The sequence below is a fragment of the Stenella coeruleoalba genome (assembly GCF_951394435.1).
Source record: "Stenella coeruleoalba genome assembly, chromosome: 13".
Lineage (NCBI taxonomy): Eukaryota > Metazoa > Chordata > Mammalia > Artiodactyla > Delphinidae > Stenella > Stenella coeruleoalba.
In genome coordinates this window covers 31,580,018-31,603,238 of record NC_137159.1, presented here as the reverse complement: position 1 = coordinate 31,603,238, position 23,221 = coordinate 31,580,018, and the positions used below count along the sequence as shown (strand labels likewise).

The 23,221-nt window shown below is 44.4% G+C and overlaps 1 protein-coding gene across 4 annotated transcripts in view; it reads right to left on the bottom strand.

Annotated features, from left to right (window-relative positions):
* AAK1 (AP2 associated kinase 1) overlaps nucleotides 1-23,221 on the bottom strand; it is a 166,609-nt gene that overhangs the window by 95,337 nt on the left and 48,051 nt on the right. The window lies entirely within an intron of this gene.

Sequence of the window (23,221 nt, the reverse complement as noted above, 5' to 3'; positions counted from 1 at the left end):
TCATGGGCTGTTGAGAAGACACAGACATAGTTAGGAAAGTACTATTCTACACAGCAGACACCAGGCAAGTATGACGATTACTGGGCAGGGTTTTTAATGTCTGCACTAACCCTTCTCTAAAAGACAGTTCATAATTCATTAAAAGAAGTTACTATAACTCCAAAAGAAATTCTTCAGTGCTCTGAATTGGTTATGCCTTAGCGTCCCACAAATTCTTAGAGCTCCTAACCTTGCCCTCACTCCCCAAACACTGTATGAGGCATTCAGTGCCACTGTTAAGAGGGGTTTGGGTAGATAATGTGCAGCAAAGCTATCAAAGTTGAAGGCTTTGGGATAAGCAGCAGCTATATCAGACACTTAGTCCATCTGCCTGCTCACACACCTGCATAATTTAGCTTGAACTATCCTGCGCACTGACCCTGGGTAGTGAAAAAAATTGCTAGGCTATTCTTTGCACGGAGGTGATGTCTAATTGGATGGAGCCGAACACTGAGACAAGTCAGCAGTACAGGAAGTTGAGCTGAGGTCATGGCATAGTACTGGGGCAAGCAGCCACGTGCAAAATTGATACAAGGTAATTAGCAGTGATTATAGAGACCTCAGACCTGAGATATAAGACTTGGGTCCCAATCATTCCACTCTAAATCCTCTGAGACCCAGCAGCCCTCCAGTACCTGTCTGTTGATGTTCAAGATATTTCCTGTTGTATCTTTAAAATAACTGTTCTTTTTCAAATTAACTTGAGTCAGATTCTGTACCATGCAACCAAAGAGAGCTTTAGTCATAAAGCACTGTTGCACGTTTTCATAAAATACACACATAATTCTGTGTTAAAAAAATTGTTTAATGGGCTCAAATGTTCCAAAAGTGCATTTTGATAATGATTTATCAAAGACTGCATGCTTGTATATTTCCTGTCCTTGTGCTCTTCAGTACTCAGATAAACAGTAAAGTTCACCACACAATCTTTCATTTCAGCTGTCATGTCTCTAAGTTTTGTACCTCAATAACATTTTCTTGTAATACTTTAAAGTCCACTCCTACTGCTCAGCTGTCAATTTAACTCTACAATTTTGAGTATTTACTATAGAAGATTTAAAAAATTCTAGCGTGCGTTGACAAGCAGAGGTCTAATTACACATGCAAAAAAAACCTCCTCAATTCTAAGATGCATATTTTTTACATTTTAATTTTTAGGATATCAGAATTTTCTTGTAATAAATATGTACATTTAATGCAGTAGCATTTGTCTTCCTTTCCCCCCCGCCAAAAGCCATTAAATTCATGATGTGTCTTAGCAATTAAAATTGGGGAAAATGAAAAAAAATAAAATAAAATTGGGGAAAATGATAGTATAAATTATAAAATTTCTATGTATAGTCATAATTGTTTTGTGAATAATACAAGAGGGTTTTCATTTTACAGATATTTTGAATTAAAAAAAAAATCACAGAACTACAGACTTTGCACCAGTAGTGTTTCGAGAGAGCCTTAGTCCAAGCAGTTTGCTTTATGGGGGCAGGAAACAAGTGAGGCTTAGGATCCCATGGCTAGTTATGGGCAGAACCTGGACCAGTTTCACTGTCCTGATTATCTAAAAAATGTTCTTTCCACTTCACTTATCTTAGTGAAAACTATGCAATACTCATTTAGAGAATAAGGACACACCTGACAGTCCTGCAGAACAAAAGCTGGGAATGACTAGTTCCTGCAGTTCTGTGATGCATGGCACCACTAAAGAATGAGGCAAGTCTTTAGAAGCAGGTTGGTGATGCGGCAACTTGAGATAACTGCCACCAGATGGGAGCAGTCAGCTTTCTTTGCCAGGTAGCAAGATGACCTTTCCAGACCAGACTGAAGAAACGGGTCAGAGGCCTACCACATGATCCAGTCAAGGACAACTGGTTGAGAAGAGCCAGCCCAGATCCTCAAAGCCTATGACCAACATAGATCTAAAGGCAACGCAATGAACCACTATGCTTCACATAGACAGAACCACGTTTTAGGCATCTATGCCTATAAAAGGGCTTATTTGCAGGTGAGAAGCATTTAAATCAGGGTTTCTTGATCATGAGATCAAAAATTGAAGCCTGAAAGGATTTGTCCCTTTAAAGATGTTAACCACTTACACCATGTAGTTGACCAAACAGAGTGTAAACTTAAGGTAGAGGGCACAGAGCACGACTCGAGACACTTCTCCACCACAGGCCCACATCCACCACACAGATCAGGGTAATAAGATTCTCAGCCACAGCTAAAGAGGGTGCGGGGATTACAGAAGGCAGCTATAAGACTTCAAGAGAGGTGCTTACCTTAATGGCTTTTTTGTTTGTTTGTTTTTTCTTTTTATTTGCGGTACGCAGGCCTCTCACTGTTTCGGCCTCTCCCGTTGCGGAGCACAGGCTCCGGATGCGCAGGCTCAGCGGCCATGGCTCATGGGCCTAGCCGCTCTGCAGCATGTGGGATCTTCCCGGACCGGGTCACGAACCCGTGTCCCCTGCATCAGCAGGCGGACTCTCAACCACTGCGCTACCAGGGAAGCCCGAGGTGCTTACCTCAGGTTGAGGTGCATCCCTAGATCTTGATTAAATGGAAAAATCTAAAGCTGAGCTGGGGAGAGGTTGGACAGAGGTAAGAAAAGCTAACATTCAGCAGAGCCTGTGCCAGTCTGCCCACGGGAGCCTGTGCCAATCTCGCTGCCTACTGGCATTGTCCGAAACTAAGATAATCTCCATGATTACACTGAAATCCATTTGTGGGAAAATTCATGAATTTATTGAATCATAAAGGGAAAAAGGATCTGATCCATTATGTGAGGTAAGTGAAAGAGGCAGGATAATTTTGACACAGACACACTTTTACCTATTAACTTTAAATACAGAAATATTTTTTGGGCTTTCCTGGTGGCGCAGTGGTTAAGAATCCACCTGCCAATCCAGGGGACACGGGTTCAAGCCTGCTCTGGGAAGATCTCACATGCTGCGGAGCAACTAAGCCCATGCACCACAACTACTGAGCCTGCGCTCTAGAGCCCACGCGCCACAACTACTGAAGCCCACACGCCTAGAGCCCGTGCTGCACAACAAGAGAAGTCACCGCAATGAGAAGCCCGTGCACCGCAATGAAGAGTAGCCCCTGCTCGCCACAACTAGAGAAAGCCCACGTGCAGCAATGAAGACCCAACGCAGCCAAAAATAAATAAATTAAAAAAAAATTTTTACTTCCACAAAGAAACATGCTTTCTCCCACTTTCCCTAAAATACATAGCACTCTTGGTCTAACTTTCTCCCTCTAATTTTTGATGATGTGGATGGGTACTTACCACTCACTGTGAATTTAGAGATTTTGTCTGCTTGGTTCCCCTTTGTATCTTCGTGCCCTAGAGTAGTGCCTGACACGTAACGAGGCCTCAAAAATGAACTAACTCTCCTCTTAATGTTACTACAGGAAAGGCTGCAGAGACTGGTGGAGACAGTGGCAAACCCAAGCACATGGCCCACGGAAAGGAACAGCTACCGTACAACTCAAGGTAATTACTGCCACATAGGGATACAGACCCCGTTTTATCATCAACACTTGGTATTACTGGTCTTCTTATTTTAGCCATTCTAGTGAGTGTGTAGTGATATTTGTGTTTTTTTTATGTTCCCATATCTATTTTTTTTTACATCTTTATTGGAGTATAATTGCTTTACAATGGTGTGCTAGTTTCTGCTTCATAACAAAGTGTATCAGTCACACACACACATATGTTCCCGTATCCCTTCCCCCTCGCGTCTCCCTCCCTCCCACCCTCCCTATCTCACCCCTCTAGGTGGTCACAAAGCACCGAGCTGATCTCCCCGTGCTATGCAGCTGCTTCCCACTAGCTATTTTACGTTTGGTAGTGTATATATGTCCATGCCACTCTCTCACTTTGTCACAGCTTACCCTTCCCCCTCCCCATATCCTCAAGTCCATTCTCTAGTAGGTCTGTGTCTTTATTCCTGTCTTACCCCTGGGTTCTGCATGACATTTTTTTTTCTTAGATTCCATATATATGTGTTAGCATACGGTATTTGTCTTTCTCTTTCTGACTTACTTCACTCTATATGACAGACTCTAGGTCCATCCACCTCACTACAAATAACTCAATTTCGTTTCTTTTTATGGCTGAGTAATATTCCATTGCATATATGTGCCACATCTTCTTTATCCGTTCATCCGATGATGGACACTTAGGTTGTTTCCATCTCCTGGCTATTGTAAATAGAGCTGCAGTGAACATATTGGTACATGACTCTTTTTGAATTATGGTTTTCTCAGGGTATATGCCCAGTACTGGGATTGCTGGGTCGTATGGTCGTTCTACTTGTAGTTTTTTAAGGAACCTCCATACTGTTCTCCATAGTGGCTGTACCAATTCACATTCACACCAGCAGTGCAAGAGTGTTCCCTTTTCTCCACATCCTCTCCAGCATCTATTGTTTATAGATTTTTTGATGATGGCCATTCTGACTGGTGTGAGATGATATCTCATTGTATTTTTTTTTTTTTTTTTTTTTGCGGTACGTGGGCCTCTCACTGTTGTGGCCTCTCCCGTTGAGGAGCACAGGCTCTGGACACGCAGGCCCAGCGGCCATGGCTCACAGGCCCAGCCACTCTGCGGCATGTGGGATCTTCCCAGACTGGGGCACGAACCCATGTCCCCTGCATCGGCAGGCGGACTCTCAACCACTGCACCACCAGGGAAGCCCTCATTGTAGTTTTGACTTGCATTTCTCTAATGATTAATGATGTTGAGCATTCTTTCATGTGTTTGTTGGCAGACTGTATATCTTCTTTGGAGAAATGTCTATTTAGGTCTTCTGCCCATTTTTGGATTGGGTTGTTTTTTTGTTATTGAGCTGCTTGTAAATTTTGGAGATTAATCCTTTGTCAGTTGCTTCATTTGCAAATATTTTCTCCCATTCTGAGGGTTGTCTTTTGGTCTTGTTTATGGTTTCCTTTGCTGTGCAAAAGCTTTGAAGTTTCATTCAGTCCCATTTGTTTATTTTTGTTTTTATTTCCATTTCTCTAGGAGGTGGGTCAAAAAGGATCTTGCTGTGATTTATGTCATAGAGTGTTCTGCCTATGTTTTTCCTCTAAGAGTTTGATAGTTTCTGTCCTTACATTTAGGTCTTTAATCCATTTTGAGCTTATTTTTGTGTATGGTGTTAGGGAGTGTTCTAATCTCATACTTTTACATGTACCTGTCCAGTTTTCCCAGCACCACTTATTGAAGAGGCTGTCCTTTCTCCACTGTACAGTCCTGCCTCCTTTATCAAAGACAAGGTGACCATATGTGCGTGGGTTTATCTCTGGGCTTTCTATCCTGTTCCATTGATCTATATTTCTGTTTTTGTGCCAGTACCATACTGTCTTGATTATTGTAGCTTTGTAGTATAGTCTGAAGTCAGGGAGCCTGATTCCTCCAGGTCCGTTTTTCATTCTCAAGATTGCTTTGGCTATTCGGGGTCTTTTGTGTTTCCATACAAATTGTGAAATTTTTGGTTCTAGGTCTGTGAAAAATGCCAGTGGTAGTTTTTAATTGTGGTTTTAATTTGCATTTCCCAATAGATCCTTCATCGTTTAAACTCTTAGGATTACCTGCTTTCCACTTTACTGATAAAAGCCTTTAGTAAGCATAGGATCATGGAGTCACCAATGAAATTACTGAGATAACTTGGATTTCTACCTCTCAAGCAAAGATGACAGAAATGCCTAGTTCTATCCTGGGAGAAAAAGGCAGGTAAGAATTTGTAATACATGGGGGGGGCGGGGGGGAGGGTGTTATATAATTTCTAAAATCTCAACTCTGACATCAGCAAGAGATCATGGTCATCAACATCATTATCTTGACTGAAATCTTTTAAACACAACCTCTTCAAGGAGCCTGGCCATAAATATTCAACACTGGCAATGGGGCTTTTGAAGTAAGTGTAGTACCTCTCCTGGCTTAATCTCAAATATGGAATCATGCTAGCTGGTACCAGGCCTTGGGGGCTGTTCTGAATGAATCAAGACACCAGTGACTCCACTTAGCAAGGACGAGTGAGGGATCGGGAGGGAAGGTGATAGGGAAGAGAAGGAAAACACCAAACTGATGATCTGAGCAGTGACATGCACGGAGATGGGAAACAGGGGGGCAGACAATGAGAATGATGAGACCATGAGACAAAGCCCATCCTGGTGCTGAAGCAGGGTTTCTGGATTTGCTGCCAAAGAGGTTTTGGTGGATATTTAAAAATCGGGCCTAGAGTCGGGGCACTAAAACCTGCTGCTTGCTTATTTCCTGCAGGTAAAAGGGACTTCATTTCCTATCATAAGCCCCATCTACACCTTTAGGAATGGCTTCCACTTGTGTGAGATAAGAGCAGACAAACTAAAGTGAGGAAACAAAACGAAGTGAGGAAAACTTCACACTCTGCTCGTGTCCTCCACTTCTCCATCCTACAAATTCTGCATTTCTCTTTCAAAATAAGGTTTACTCTGATGAATGCTGTTTACTTAATGCAGTTTCTCTTGGAATTACTTGAGGAAGAGAAAACTAGAATAAAACAGCCTCCTGAAGCTTAACTAAAGAATCAGAGAGAGAACCCAGTTAAAGTGGGATGTATCCGGGAGATGTAAAAGAAAGGGCAACACTGGACGAGTTGCTGGATCTCTTTGGTGTCCATTTCCTCAACTGCAGAAATTAAGGCAAAATGAGTGGTATGTAAATGAACGGTTTCCTCAGAGACATAGGATTACAGGAGGTGCTGCAGTGGTCCCACGAGGGAAAGTGGCTCCACTTAAGAGTAGGGCTCTGCACACAGCTTCCTTTTATCTGCTTATTATTCATTCTGAAAAAGATGCTAGAAAAAAGGGGGGAAACTCTGCTTTAAAGGAGAAAAAAACCCAAAGAATATTCTGTAGCCCTATGTAAAAGTATTTTATGAAGAAAAAAGGACTACAGCACTGAAAGTCACGCAGACGGCCCTTACCTACTAGCCTACCACAGACACAAATGTGCACAGGCAGCCTGGGGGGCGGGGGGAGGCGGGGCCACCACGTCCACTTTACACTGAGACCGTGGAGTATTCCTTTAGAGTCCAACAGATGAGGTTCAAACCCCAGCTCAGGAAAGCCATGATCTCACTGAGGCCCTGTCCTCTCACCTGTCAAGGGCAGCTGAGAGCTACCTCTTAGCTTTGGGGAGGATTAAACGACAGGCAAAGCACTGAGCACATAGGTGGTATGTGATGAATATAGGTTCCCTCCTTACCTCCTCCCCACCAAAGTTCTTTGTATTTGTGTGATAGACATCTGACTTACCATAAAGTTCTAAATCTGGAGTATCTTCTTGAGATAAAGGGCATAAACTCAAATACCTACAGGGGCCAGACAGATCATCTAAGGGAGGGAAACAGTGCAGGTATAACAAAGTGTACAGAGGGAGTCTAATGATAGGAGATCACGGGAAGTGGTGAGACCGTGCAAACCAGAAAGCGCACGCCCAGCTCACGGGGCAACCGCTCCTCAGTGGAGGCCAGTTGCTGCCATGGAGGAACGTGGGCTGAGGGTTGCCAAGTTTTTTGATTTCCAAGAGAAGCTAGATTTTTAGGAGAAATCTCCCACTTTTTAAATCCCAGCTACAACTTTAGAAAATCTCTTCACCCCTGTGCAAGTTAAGGAAACCTATTTCCAGGCTTGGACTGAATGAGACAGCCCTGCCTCAACCTTTATGAGAGCCTTGTGAAGCAGCAGGACATGTACGACAATCTCTACTTGACTAGCTGGGAAACTGAGGCATGGAGAAAAGCCCAAGTGGCCTCCCTAGTACCGCCACCTAGAGGCAGGGCCAGGACTGAAAAGCAGGCATACCAATTCCTGGCCCTGACCTTGGTCCACTCTCCCATGCTGCCGTCCCTCCCTCCTTCCCTGCAGCGGACCCTACAAGACACCTCCATTATCAGGGAAGGTTAGGGAAAAGACATGGTGAAAGCCAAGGGGCCTGTCCAAAGCTTGGCCTCCCTCAGTGGCCCGGTGAGAGGGAGAACTTGAGCGCACTGTCTGCAGTGTTTGTCAGCTCCCACGGGGAGTGACGACGAACAGGCTGACAAACATCCATCCACAATTTATTCAAGACAACGTGGCCAGAAGTTTCGGAAGGAGCAAAAATGTTCTAAACTCTAGAACAGATGGCAAGGAGCACAGCAAAGATTCTGCAGGAGAAAAGGTCAATTTGAAGCATTTGTCAACACTGATTTCAGTGGGGACTTGGGGTTTGTTTTTTAACATCAATCTCTCCTCACTTGCCTCATTAAAAATCACCATGTGCCAACTCTTTCTGGGGAACATGTCAAAGCAGTCCTATCCCCAGGCAGGAAGAACACCCAGATGGGAGATGACTTGAGGTACTCAACTTCCTCCCTCTCCATCGGGAGCTGTGGGCACAGAGTCAGCCACTGGCAAACTCTGGCAGTGATACAGAAACATCAACGGAACCGAATGAAGGCCACAGCCCCGGCTGAACACGGGACAGCTGGCAGGTGGCTCTTCCTTTCTAGGACTGCAACAACTAGGGAACATCTCCAGTTCATCTCCATTCTCTTTTGGCATGAGTCTTTAAAAATAATAATAATAATAATAATAATAGACATTTCCAGAGAAGGTACCTGCCTACCTGGAACAAAGGTTAGCGTTTAAGAAATCAAGTTCGCTCACACACACCAGAGGCTTGTGAATTACTGCACATAGAACCAGAGCACATTGGACCTGGCCTGTCATCAGCTGAGACCGACCAGGAGAGGGCCTTTCCCAGAGCCACCGGGCCCACCTTGTCTGAACTGTTTCCATGGGCTTGGCTGTCTAGCAAACGTAGAGAGAAATGATGAGAGACATCAGCAGGGCCATATCCTTTGTTCACTGACATCCCCAGATCACACTGAGCCAACTTTCTCTTCTCTATTATTACAAGCCAGGGTGATCTTATAAAAACAGAAATTGAATATCATTCTCCTGTTTGAAACTCCTCAGTGGCTTCTGGCTCCTTAGAAGGAAACTCCAAATGCTGGCACGGCCTGCAAGGCACCGCATGATAGGATGTGATCTCTCTCTCTCTCCAACCTCATTCTCACCACAGCCTCTCACTGCTCACTCTGTTCCAGCCACAATCGCCTTCTTTCTTCTTGATGTTGCTTGTGCCCCACACTACCTAAAGATTGCTGTGCATGCCTCTCCTTTTGCCCTATTCACCTCATTCTTGGCCTGACCAGCTTCTACGAGTCAGCCCTCAAGTTTCAGGCTACGTGTTACCCGCCTTGGTTGGGCCTCCCCTGACTGCCCCTGGCCCCCACCCCCTCTTCTGATCAGGTTACATCCTTGTTTCGCACAGCACCCTCCTCTTTTCCTTCGGAATGTAGCAGGATATAGTTAAATACTTAGGTAGGTAATTCCTGGTTTGATGCCTTCTTTCCCTGAACCCTGTAAACTGCACAAGGGCAAGGACAACGAATAACTCACTGTGGCTGTGTCATGCAGCACAGTGGCCCCTGCATAAAAGATCCTCAAGTGCTTGCCTAGCACCCTAAGGAAACCAAAAAAAAAAAAAAAAAAAAAAAAAATCCCACATCACACCAAACCAAACCAAACCAAACCACACTATATACAGTGCCAGCTTTCCAGAAGGTTAGAATCTAGCATGGGGTAGAAGGGACACTAACTGAAGAGGCAGCCCACCCCCCAGAGAAAAACCCTGAGCGTGTGGCTCAGTACGGCCGAGGGTCGTCTGAGACTAAGCCAACTGGACAGCGTACTGGGGCAACACGCACGAGCTGCATCTTCACGGAAATCTCTGTGCTGTCGCAGAGTGGTACTTGTTCTGCCTGTGACCCCGTCTTTTAAAAAGAACACTTGAGCTGGAAATGAAACCCTCTTCAGTTGAGAAGGAAAAGAAATCAAACTCCCCCTTGCTCGGTGCTGCCTCATCCCTCACGCGAAGAAGCAGAGAGCCTCTCGGGCGTGAACTGTCTCAACCCCACCCCCGGCCCAAGCCACGGGTGCCAGCAATCTTCTAGTAAGTGGTGTGCAAACCAAGAGAGCAGCTGGGGTCAGCCAGAGGGCACGACATCCGTGCCCGGGTTCGTCACCGCCCGCCACAGACACTCAAGCTCCGGCTCGAATCATTTCCACCAATGTTTGATGTGTGTTACTGGTCCACAGTCTCCAAAGGAGAACTGGGGTTTTGGCAAAGCCAAAGCTTGGCTGACGGTCTCTCAGGTTCCAAGTGCTAATTCCAGAACATTCCACTTTAACTTCATGCTTCAAAGCGTACTTCATGTTCTGCACTTTGCGCTTTTGTAGTAAGATCAGGTTAACTAGCTCTGTTCCAGAAACAGCATCCTGTTCCGGAAAAAGCATCCTGTTCCAGAAAGAGCGTTTTCTACTGTGGTGATTTGAGCTCAGAAGCCAGGTTAAGCTGTGTCTTCTGTTCTCCTGGGACAGGCACTGACATCAAAAGTACATGATATAAAAGTTTTCAATTCTTTATGTTTCACTAGAACTGATCTCCAGACACATCTGCTTTATCCAGGTCATCCTAATCTGCCTCGACCCTCCTAGTTATGTGGGAGAGGAGCCCTCATCCTGGGAAGCAGGGTGATGTTTTCTCAGCTCCCAACAGCTAATCACAGAGCATTCCAACCTAACTTCACGCTAAAGCCTTTCCTCTGAGGTTCAGGATATCTGACTGTACTACCCATCACCGTCATGCACCCACCCCAGGTCGTGGCTCCTTACCCAGTACTTGTGCACCAGTTCACAGTCTCCTCTCCACCTCAACTCTCACCATCACCCAAGTTGATTTCCCCAAGTCTTAACAATTCTATCCCCTAAACCTCTCTGGAATCCACACTTCTCTTCCATCCCTGATGCTCCTTCATATACTTCTCTTTTTTTACTGAAACTAAAATAGAATCCTAAGTTTCCATGCCTTGGATCTCTTTCCATTCTAAAATTCGTATCTAAAAACTCCTCTTAAAAGCATTCATTAACTTCCCAAAGCCAGAATAAAGACCAAATTCCTTAACACAGCAGTACGTTAAGAACATTTATATTTTCCCCCATTTTATTGTGAGAAATTTCAAACACATAGCAAAATTGAAAAGACCATACAGCAAACATCCATATACTCACCACCTAGAGTCTACAATTATTAACATTTTGCTCCACTTGTTTTATCAAATATTTATCATCCATCTACACAAACATCAACTCATCTTATTTTTGATGCATTTCCAAGTAAGGTGCAGACCTCGGTGCACCTCACCCTAAACACGTCAGCATGCATCTCTTTAACTCGTATTCAGAATTCATGGTTCTTTTGTGGAGGCCGAGTAGAAATAAAATCTAGTTACAGTGAAATGTATAAATCTCAAGTGTATTATTGGATGAGTTTTGATAAACGCATACACTCGTGTAACCCAAACCCCTATCAAGATATAAAACCTTTCCATAACCCAGAAAGTTCCCTCATACCCCTTTCCAGACAATCCCACTCTCATATCCCCCCTAGAGACAACCTCTGTTTTGATTTTTTAAATCTATTTCTAGTTTTGCCAACTTTAAAACTTCATATAAATGGAACCATACAGTATGTGCTTTTTTGTGTAAGGATCTTTCCCTCATCATAATAGTTTATACTGTGGAGTGTGTCAGTAGTTTGTCACTTTTACTGCTGACCTGTTTATCCTCTCTCTTACAGGTAAGACATTTGGGTTATTTCAAATTTGGAACTATTATGAACAAAGCTCTCTATGCGTTCTTGTACAAGTCTTTTTGTGTTCCATGTTTTTATTTCTCTTGGGTAAATACCTAATACTCAAGAATGTGAGTGCTAGGCCACTGTATAGGTATACGTTTAATTTTACAAGAACCTGCCAGACCTTTTCCCAAAGTGGCTGTATCATTTTACACTCCCACCAACAACATATGCTCTAGACCTTTATTTATATTTATTTATTTATTTATTTACTTTTTGCGGTACACGGGCCTCTCAATGTTGTGACCTCTCCCGTTGCGGAGCACAGGCTCCGGATGCGCAGGCTCAGCGGCCATGGCTCACGGGCCCAGCCGCTCCGCGGCATGTGGGATCCTCCCGGAACGGGGCACAAACCTGTGTCCCCTGCATCGGCAGGCAGACTCTCAACCACTGCACCACCAGGGAAGCCCTGCTCTAGACCTTTATCATCTGAATACTTCCCTGTCCTCACCCAGCTCTATCTCCCCATGCTCCCTCCTCTACCACCAAGCTTTCAGAACTTTAACCTTTTTGCTGCATTTCATTCCCTCTGCCTCAAAGACCCTGACCCAATCCTCTGCTAGATAAAAGGAGTTGAAGATTGTTAAAATAACACCTCTTTCATGAAGTCTTTCTTCCCTTTCCCTGATAATCGCCCCCAGGCTTTCACATTATCACACATTTGGCCTGCACCTCTATTGTTGCACTCATCACAGTGTACTGTGGCTCCCCCCCACATATGTTCATCTCCCCCTGCTACACAGGCTAAAGGAAACAGGAAACCACTTTTTTCTGCCTTGGTAGAAATACTTGTTATGTTATCATAATACTTTATTATATACTATATGATACTTTATATTTTTTGCATAAAGTATACTATGTATACTTTGATGTTATCATTAAACACCAGTTTAAGGACTTTGAATACTATGAAACCGTAAGGACAACATTCTACATTGTTCTCTGAGTCACCAAAGAAAATTAAAATGGCAAGAGGAGCTTCTTATTTCTCTTGGAGTCCTCAGGGCTAGCACGGTGTTTGGTACATAGTAGATGATTAATAGATGTTTCCTAAACTAATAGCGATCCAGTAATGTTGCTCCCCTGCTCAGAATACTCCTCTTGCCTCGACCACCTACAAGATAAAATCCCACCCCTAATGTGGCATGCAAGTCGCAACAGAATCTGGAGCCCACACTGGCCTGGCCGGTGTCCTTCGGTGTCTCGGTGCTTTTTGCTGGTATTCTCTATCTGGAATGGCTGCCTTCTCTTTAAATAGTAAATGAGTAACTGTAAGTCCAAGTGTAGCTCAAACCAGGCCTCCTATGTGAACTCTGACCTAACAGAATGCCCATCCCTACTTTATTTTCTAACCCTGATGATTATCCTACTTGTCTGCATAGCAGTCTTTCCTGAGGACTATATTCTCTCAGAGGGCAAAGATTTTACTTTATTTTTATTCTTTGTAGGAAACACATTAGTCTAGCTTACCTTACCCTTCACCCCATGCTGAAATAATGATTAGATGCATTACATCAAGTGGCTCCCTTCTCCTGGCCATTGCTACCGGGACCAGGAGTGGGTAGCTGGCACACATTCTCTCTTGAGAATCCTAGTAACAACTCAGGAACCGGAGTCAGACAGTGTTGGACAGCCATGCAGACCAGGCTGGTAGCTACTGTCAGTCACATCCATGCTCACAAAAAAGCAGAGAAGAGTGTTTTGCAAAAAAAGGCAAGATATCAGAGCAGACACTTGGAAGAAGCTGCAATTTGAGACTATGAGGCTCCAAGGGGAGAGAGATGGACAAAAGAGATACCTGATGACTTTGCAAGACTCACAAAATCTAGCTTCACCTCCTGCTGTTGGGTTCTGGAAGGTTCCCCTATATTTATTCAGTGCATTCCTTTTGACTTACTCTAATTTGAATTAAATTTCTGTTCCTTGAAACCCGATGACCCTAAGACACCTTGCACCAGTATGTTTATAAAATACATGAGCTCTGATATGATCTAAATTTTAATAGTTTTAACCATAAGCCTCGTTTAACAGAAAGCATCCAGAACAGTGTTAAAACAGCATATTAAAAATTGCACTTGAAGAGTGGGAATTTTTAAGTTAAAAATTAGATTTACATTAAAATAGAACCTGCATTAATATACAAAGATCTAAGGAAGATCTAAGGACTGATTTACCTGAGGATGATGGGATTGCAGTTGATTACTTTCTTCCTTACCCTTTTCTTTATTTTCCAAATTTTCTATAATGACCATATATTATCTTTCTTAAATTATAAAAAACAGACAAACAAAAAACCCCCTCCTTTTGTTGTTTATTTTTAAAGAAAAACCTGTCCTCCAAACCCTGGGAGGCGTATTGAGAAGGTAAGTCTCCAAAAAGGACCAGGAAGGAGCACAGCAAGGTGGACCAATGCACAAAATTCCATGCAGAGAAAATTTCCCCTGCCTTTGGTGTAAAACCAGGGCTGGGACTGGGGTGAGGGGAGTAAGGCACATGTCTGGAGCATAAAATTTATGGGAGTGCCCCAAAACTCAGTAATCAAGATAAATAATATTTTAAAATGTATTTTAAAATGAAAATTAATACAAAAAATCCATGATGAACAAATATCATTTTTAAAATAAAGACAGGGCTTCCCTGGTAGCACAGTGGCTAGGATCTGCCTACCAATGCAGGGGACATGGGTTCGAGTTCTGGTCCGGGAAGATCCCACATGCTGCAGAGCAACAAAGCCCGTGTGCCACAACTACTGAGCCTGCGCTCTAGAGTCCGTGTGCTGCAACTACTGAGCCCACGTGCCACAACTACTGAAGCCCACGCACCTGGAGCCCATGCTCTGCAACAAGAGAAGCCACCACAATGAGAAGCCCGCACACTGCAATGAAGAGTAGCCCCCGCTCGCCACAACTAGAGAAAGCCCAAGCGCAGCAACGAAGACCCAATGCAGCCAAAAATAAGTAAAATTTAAAAATAAATAGAATAAAATAAAATAAAGACAGGATCAGTACTGGTTTTTCGTTTTGCCTCAGGCTCCAATATGGCTGATCTTGTCTTTATTTAAAATTCTGATATTTTGTTCATCGTGGGTTTTTTGCATTAATTTGTTTCTATGCTTACTGTAATCCTGACTGGCTAATTTCCTGGGAAATTTTCCCAACCCTCCAACACGGTCACGGCAGTGAGGTGGAGCAGTGCCTGTGCAGCCTGATGGCAGCACTAAGCAGGTACAAAAGGAGAAAGATGATGGCCTTGAGAGGTAAGTGGTCCTGAGAGGGGTCTAGAAAGCCCCACGTACACTCCCAGGTTTCCCCAGACCATGACTCTAGCCCAATCTCTCTTTTCAGTGACTTACCATGATTAAAATATATGATATACAATGACTGACACCCACCAACTATAAAAGGAGCATTAGTCCTTAATAGAATACTATTTTTATTTTTATTTTTGTGGTACGCGGGCCTCTCACTGTTGTGGCCTCTCCCGTTGCGGAGCACAGGCTCCGGACGCGCAGGCCCAGCGGCCATGGCTCGCAGGCCCAGCCGCTCTGCGGCATGTGGGATCTTCCCAGTCCGGGGCACAAGCCCGTGTCCCCTGCATCAGCAGGCAGACTCTCAACCACTGCGCCACCAGGGAAGCCCTAGAATACTATTTTTAAATATTTATATGTTAACAACTATGCTTGAGTTTCATGGCGGTATAAACACGATACACACACAAACACAAAAGCAAGTGGATACCAGTTGAATTATAATAATCAACTCAATTAACCATGCTTATGAGACGTTCTTCAAGGCCTGAGTTCACCTGGTGACTGACATAGGCACATATGCCTAGAAAACAAAGGCCTCTGAGCTTAAGAGGTCAAGTCAATGATCACAGAAGCATCACCACCCTGGACTGCATGCTGAGAAATTGCTCTGTTGTTAACACTAAAGTAATCAGAATACAAAGAGAAAGAAACATACAATATAACACTCCACAATATTCGGGCCACATGGCCTGTGCTCCATCCACCTTCACTTCTTCCAGCTACTTGATAGCACATCTGTTTAGGATACATCCAAAAATAGCACTATCAAGATTCAGCTCTGTGCCGAGCATTTTCACATGCATCCTCTAACTGCACCCTCGTGACAACCCTGTGAGGCAAGTATTAGTATACCCGTCATCCGATGGGGAACCACTGGTTCACTCCGTAAGCAGCAGAACCCCAATAACCTGGGCCCATGTCCAGTGGCCTGGATCTGTGCCTAGCAGGCTCATTTCCTAAAGCCCACCTACACAACATTCTTCTAAGGCTCCTCTAGCACATTCTACTGTGATTTTCTCATCGAATTACCCATCGTCCATTCAGAGACTCAAGTCCCATTTTACCAATAAGAAAAGTGAGCCAGAGCAAAGCAGAGAATTCACTGAACTTTCCGTCACTGACCTCTGGCACCACGCATTTAGGAGTGGGCTGCTGTGCTGTCCTGAGGAACCAGGCTACGCTGTAAAATGTACTCCCCCACCACGAGGGGGCAAAGTGGTGCCCCAACACTCTTCCTACTGGGTTCCATTCTAGGTAACCCCCCCTCACCACCCCGTGACAGGGAGAGCTGAGTGACAATATGGGAGAGCGCCAAGTAACTACTGGGGCATCAGTTTTCAGCACATCTTCTACCTTCCAGCAAAGTGGAGGAGATCATTTCCCAGACCTGCCTGCAGGACCAGACTGTGGGAGGAATTTCAGCTACAAAGCTTGAGTTACAGTTCCTCCTTGCTGGCCCTACCATATTCTCTTGCCCTCTGCAGTCACCCGAACAGTAGGAGGCAGGCTGCAATCTACACTGTGGCAGAAAGGAGGGCAGGTACTGATCCCCACCACATCTGTCCCCACAGGAGGTGTAAAGGACCCAGACCAAGTAGCCGCACATTTCAATGGGGCTTACATTTTAGGTCAGGGAGGCAGTGGGGATGGAGGAGACGGTATTCTTATTCTTAAATTCAAATTCTTGTCACCGTCCTTGGTTATCTCTTTCACCTTCATCTTCACTAAGGGGAACCGGGGAAATGGGTCTCAGCCGGAGGGGAAAGCCTGTGTGGAGGAGGAGGAAGGAGAACTCACTGCACTCGCATCCCACTCCCAGGGCTGTAAAAGGGAACACGGAACCTTACCTCTTGGCTTTCTAGCAGTAATTAATTACGGCAAGTCAAGGGTTTTGGATGAAGTGAAAACTAGTTAGCATTAGACAAAATCAGACCATACAGGCTATGTTAGCAAGAGTATGTGATGGAAGTGTGGGAACTTTTCAGTTTTCAGTGAAATTTTGAACACAAAGATGCCTTTAGGCTTTTCTCTGGATGCTGAATATTAAGAGATGCTGTCTGGTGTGAGCCTGCTTCATTGCAATTAGTGATTCAATCCTAAAGAAACCTGAGAGTCCAATGCTAAGCACATCAACAACCTGGCTCAGACAAGGGTACAAATGCACCGAGATCCTGTTCCCGGGTGTAACACCTTCCCCCCAAATGCCCACGGATCTGTATAGCACAACTACCCACTTTTGTTTCTAAAATTATTCTCAGGGTCAAAAGCATCGTTTAAGGAAAATCTCAATACCAAAAGCCGTCACCTCCTCTCTTCCACCACCCCAACCTACCAACAGTTCCCAAGTCCTGAAAAGTCCTGAATCCACCCTGTGTCCCTCAACTTTCACACCCCTCTCTCTTCTAAGTTCTCTATATCAACCCCATCTTTGCCTCCATCCCCCTTCCTGTCTCTGGAGACAGCCACTCCCCCTTTAAGAACTTTTTTCCAGAAATTATCCCTCCTCTCTTGTATTTTCAGTTGTTTCTCTCTACCGCCTCACTCCCTCCAGTATTTAAACATGCTCCAAGTCTCTCTGATCTTAGAAAGAAAAAAGAGGAAAAACAACTCTAGGAAAAACAACTCTTCACCCTTTTCTTGATCTAACTGGCTACTACCCCTTTCCTCTTCTCCACAACCAGACATTGTTAATTGCCTATATTCTTCTCTCCCTCCACAGTCTACCTCCCAGTCATTCAGAAACCTCCTGTAATCTGGTTTCTGCCCTCTCCAACACCTGCTCTGCACCTCAGTCCAGTACACTATTTTTCAGACGTTATCCCACCTGACTGCCATGCATACTTTTCACTGGTGACAGTCTTGAACCCAAAGCTTTCCCTTTGGGCTTCCAAAGAAAAGGACACTGCATGCTCAGTTCTCCTACTCTCTATTTCTTGATCTCCTTTAGAGTTCTTCATCCTCTCCCTGCTCCTTAAATGCTAGTGTTTCTTCAGGGTTCAGTCCTGAGTCACCCCCCACCTTATCTTTTGAACATTTTCCTTTTGCATCTGTTCACTCTATAAATGCTCCCTAAGCAAGTTCACCCATTAAGCATTTCAGCATCCTTTAATTACATTCACAAGATTGTCAACTCTCCCCAGAGGTCCAGACCCATATATTGGACTTTCTCAATTAACTCGATAGACATTTCCACTTGTAATTTTCACATGCACTCCAAACTCAACATGTTTGAACTGAAATCAAGCCCCGTGTGTCCCCCCGACCTGTCTCAAGCCACCTTTCCCATGTTGCCTATTATGGTGAATGTGACCATCACCTCCCCCACTCCCTATCTTCAACAACTCCTTCTCCCCAAAACCCAACTAACTACCAGAGCTCATTGATCTTTCTCCATCTCTCTCAAATCTGCTTACTTCTTCCAATACTCACTGCCATTGCCTTCGTTCAAGTCCTCCTCATTTTCCTCCTGGAATACAACAATTTCTTAGTGTACTTTCAGAATACAACTTCAGGGTGTCTGCTCACCTCAGCGATTCACCTCTCTCTGGACACTCCCTTTCCCCTACCAGTCATGTTTGATTAACTAATACCCTCACCCTCATCCTTGCTGGAATTGATGGGATCAGTAAGGATATCTGGCTCAAGCTTGAGCCAATCAGTTTCTCTCCCTCGGAAAAGTGGAATTTGGTGGAAGTCTGTGCATGCAACTTAAGCTGTAACAAGTGCAAGTGGGAGTGGTACGGTAGCCATGTTGAGCGACGTGGATGAACGGAGAAGTCCACATGCAGAGAGGAAGAGAAAACCAAAGCAGGAGCAGAAAAAAAGCAGAGCTACAAGAGAGACAGAGACGGAGGCCCCCCAGCCCACCCCCCAGAGCCTTGTTGTTCCTCATCTCAGACCATGCCCAGGGTCAGCAGCACTCCTGCTCCCAGGTTCCTTGAGAGACGCCCCACCTTATCTTTGGAACATTTTCCTTTTGCATTTCAGCTACTTTAAGTAGGTAACTACTATGTGCCTATAGAAAGTCTTGATCAACACATTTGGAGCAACTCACTTCTCCTCACTGGGTCTCAGCTTCCCCATCTGTAAAACTGGAAGACTGAATGAGACCACCTCTGTGAAGGCAGTAAGTATTAATACGCAACAGCTTTCAAGCAGAGCATGTGCTATTGCTGTATTCAGTCTACATGCAAAACGACAGTCACCACCTGCCCGAGGAGAAGGACAGCCAAATGTATATTTTAGGATTGTGTTTTTTAATAATTAACTTTTTAAAAGGTGCTGAGTTTCAAAACAAATTAACAAAATAACCTATATTTTACTCAAAGTGTTTTATTCATGTCAGTTCTCAACCCATTTACCATGAGTGTACATTTTTTAATTACTGCCTTTGTTAAAGCCCTGATTAAAACATTTCGGTGCAGTTTAGTAGACCCCATTTGGCACTGCGCAGGTGGGCCGGTCCATTTTCAAGCAAACCGTTTCTGAACATGTTTAGAGAATGACTTTCAATATTCATTCTTATATTATTGCAGAAAAAAACAGATTCGCTTTACAATGCTGCACTGAACGTAATGCACTAAGTGTTTTAAAAAAACGAAACCTTTTGTCCTCTCAGCAGGCTCTGGATAAATTCATATGCCACTTATTAAGTATCCAATATACCAAGTACATATTACATCGATGATAAAGTAGTTGGTAAATATAAGCTAAATGCTGATAAAGAGTCTGATTCACTAGTCATGGGTGGGGTCCTGGGATCTTTTTTTTTTTTTTTTAAGTTTCCCGGTCAGTACAGATCATCTGCCAGTTTGGGGACCACTGTTCCAGGATCAGGGACATTTCAAATCTTTTTGAAGTAAGAAGTAAAAATAGCAGTATACTGAGAACACTTATAACAGAATCAGAGTATCTCTTTATATGAAAACCTGTGTGTGTGACTAAATTAAGTAAACCCTACCAGTGGCTTAGGGGTAAGAGAGGTGGTCAGGAAGTTTGACCATGCTGGCTGTCTTTGTCTAGGGGAGGAAGCTAATGACTTTGCAAATTCCTATTCTCTGAAAACATCTGCCACTGGGGAAAACAAAATATACCATATTCCAAATTTTAAATGGCTATTCAAGATCTTACACAGAAACCTCTTTGCCAGATGTCGGCTGAATCTCAAGTGTGAATGGTAGGAAGGTTGGGAAAGAGACAAAGGCTATCCCAAGGTTGTTTCAGAAACAGGGTCCAACAAGAAGTGGTGGCCAAAGGGAAAAGAAGACGCAGGCTCAGCGTGGAAACAAAACTTCCTGTTCCGAAGCCTTTGCAAACTCATGGAAAAAGAATGCTGATGTCTAGATCCTTAAAGCTCTTCCTGACTGAGGACTCTGCTGGAAGTTAAGACACCAGTGAGAGCACCACACAATGCCCAGAGCCTTATGTCCATGAGTTGTGCAGTTACACACCCACCTAATCATGTGTCACTGCCCCTGCCACAGAACTCCTGACAACATTTCAAATAAATCTCCATGTGAGAGATAGCAAGGGGCAACAGAAAGAACAAGCAGCCAGGAGTCAGGAGATCAAGTCTGGTCCAAGTTCCACAAAGGACAAGCTATGACCTTGAGTAAGTTGCTACACTTCTCTGGGCCTCCATTTCCTTATCTGTAAAATAAGTGTGGCACTGGATTAAAGGATCAGAGGAACTTCTGACCTTTGGAGCTGGGTGTCTGCCACATTTTGGTGATGCTTTAGGGACATGAAACACACCAAACGACTTCCTAAATTCTATGCAGGGATGTGAATGATCGATTCTTTAAAAGACAACACTGCTTTCATACTGGAGGGTAGGGGATGAGCAGCAGAAGGAAATAAATTAAAAGAGCTGACAGGTGGGAGGAGTAAGAATTGGCCGAACATTATTTCTTCTGGGATGTTCACTCCAATCACTTGCTCATTTTCCTGATACAGGCACATTTTCAAAACCTGAAGACAAAGATTTTCTGTTAAAGATTCTCCTAAAAACTGCTTAGAAAGGTTGATATTTTCCTTGAGAGTCACTCCTTGTATGTTTAGTGCACAGTGTGTCAGCATCCTCCGGGGTCTCAGCCTCATGGCTCACAGTGCCAAGACCCCTTTCCAGCTGAGCACAATACCCACAACAGTTCCAAAGACACACTCCCCTCACCTGCCACTTGCCTGCCAGCTGCAGGATTTTTTCACCTGATTCCCAGCCCTGAGTCCCTTCAGAGGCAACTAAGCATCCGGTCCCTAAGCATAGTGGCTTACGTTTCAGTTCGACATTGACCTAGCCCCATTTTTTCATGGTTCCTGGATTTAATGTTTTCATCCGTAGTACAATCTAGGCACTAAAAAAACAAAATGGATTTTTCACTCTTTGTCCTAATGGAAAAAAATGTCTCACTTGCATCTCCAGGTAGACTTGGAGTTTCTGGCCATGTTCTGACAGCCACCTTCACCTGACCACTCCTCCCCTAACACATGGAGCCTCTTCTACAGAATAATTCACCTTCTACCACTGCTCTCTATGCCAGTGGGTAACATCTGCTTAGGAACCCTCAAAAGCTGCTTCATCTCCCTCCTCCCACAATGTACCAACCTCCTTCAAGAAAGGCACTAGTGTTTCTAATGTCATTTACCTACCACACACACACACACACACACACACACACACACACGCACACGCAGCTCCGTTAACGATCTAGCATGCTCCTTGAAATACACAATCGGGGAATCCTAACCAAGCAGGCGTGACTCCTCAGCAGATGGCAGGCCTCATAATTGGGTCATTACACAATACCGCTTCTCTAACCAGCTTCTCCACACTTCCCTCAAAGACCCTGCGCTGATGAGCTTTACAACTGTGGTAACTTCCATTGTAATTCGCTCTTGAAAACACACTAATACCATGTTTTGATAGAAGCAAAGAAAGAGGGTGGGAGAGAGGGGGAGAAGTAAGAGTCAGGAGGTTGCTGTTAGCTTCAGTTTTGAGTAGCGTGGACTTGAACAAGCAACCTTCTCTCTTGGTGCCCTGGTTTCCCACACTGTCACGTAGACGCATGCCAATCCCTGGTTGCATCGGTTCCATTACAGGCCTCACATATAAATGTTATATCATGTGAAGACTTTTTTTTTTTTTTCCGCTGTACTGCACGGCATGCGGGATTTTAGCTCCCTGACCAGGGATCAATCCGTGCCCCCTGCAGTGGAAGCATAGAGTCTTAACCACTGGACCACCAGGGAAGTCCTTCATGTGATTCAATTTCTATAGGATACTCCAACACATTTAGCTGTCATGTCAGGCTCTCAACAACTCCTCACTGAGCTAAAGATTGCACAAGGTGGTGTCCACATGCACGCAGGCAGCTCCTGCTCTCAGTAAGATCCCAGGTTGGCAAGAAATCAGGTCTGGTCTTGCATCTCCCTCGACCTCCACCTCCAGGCACCCAGAGATCTCATTTACATCCCCTCCACCCCACTCCCAATGCAGTTTCCCACTCCTGGATTTATCTACGCTCCAAAAATCACTGCTGCCTTCGCCCAACAACAAAACTGCCATTCTTACCAATCTGTTAGTTTGGGGGGAAGCTGGGGTCCCATGCCTGGTATTTGTATGAACAGTCTACAGTTTGCAAAAGTAATTCACATATGTGTTCTCATTTCCTCATTACAATAAACCTGAATTATCATTCATGCATTCAAAAACTGAAGCCCAGATAAGTATTACCAAAAAAGGAAAGTACATAAAAATTCAAGCTATCTCTTAATTTTAAAAGAAAAGACTATTCTATTAAAAGGAGAGACTAGTGATCTCCAATTGACATGATGTACAATGGGAGATATTTCTGAGCTGGAGGTCCATCCCTCCCTCCCTCCCTCCCTCCCTCCCACTTCTGGCTCCCCAAGGACCTTAGCTTAGCATTTATGCTTTGGTCACCCTGAGTTTTCCAAGTTCTGACACTGGCCTGGGACACCGGTTGTGTTGGCCCCTGGTCCTATTGGGCTGGCCTAGGGGCTCAGTGCGCACCCTCACCACACATCTCAGACTGTGACACCTTATGCTCCCTCTCTAGAGCCATGTCCCA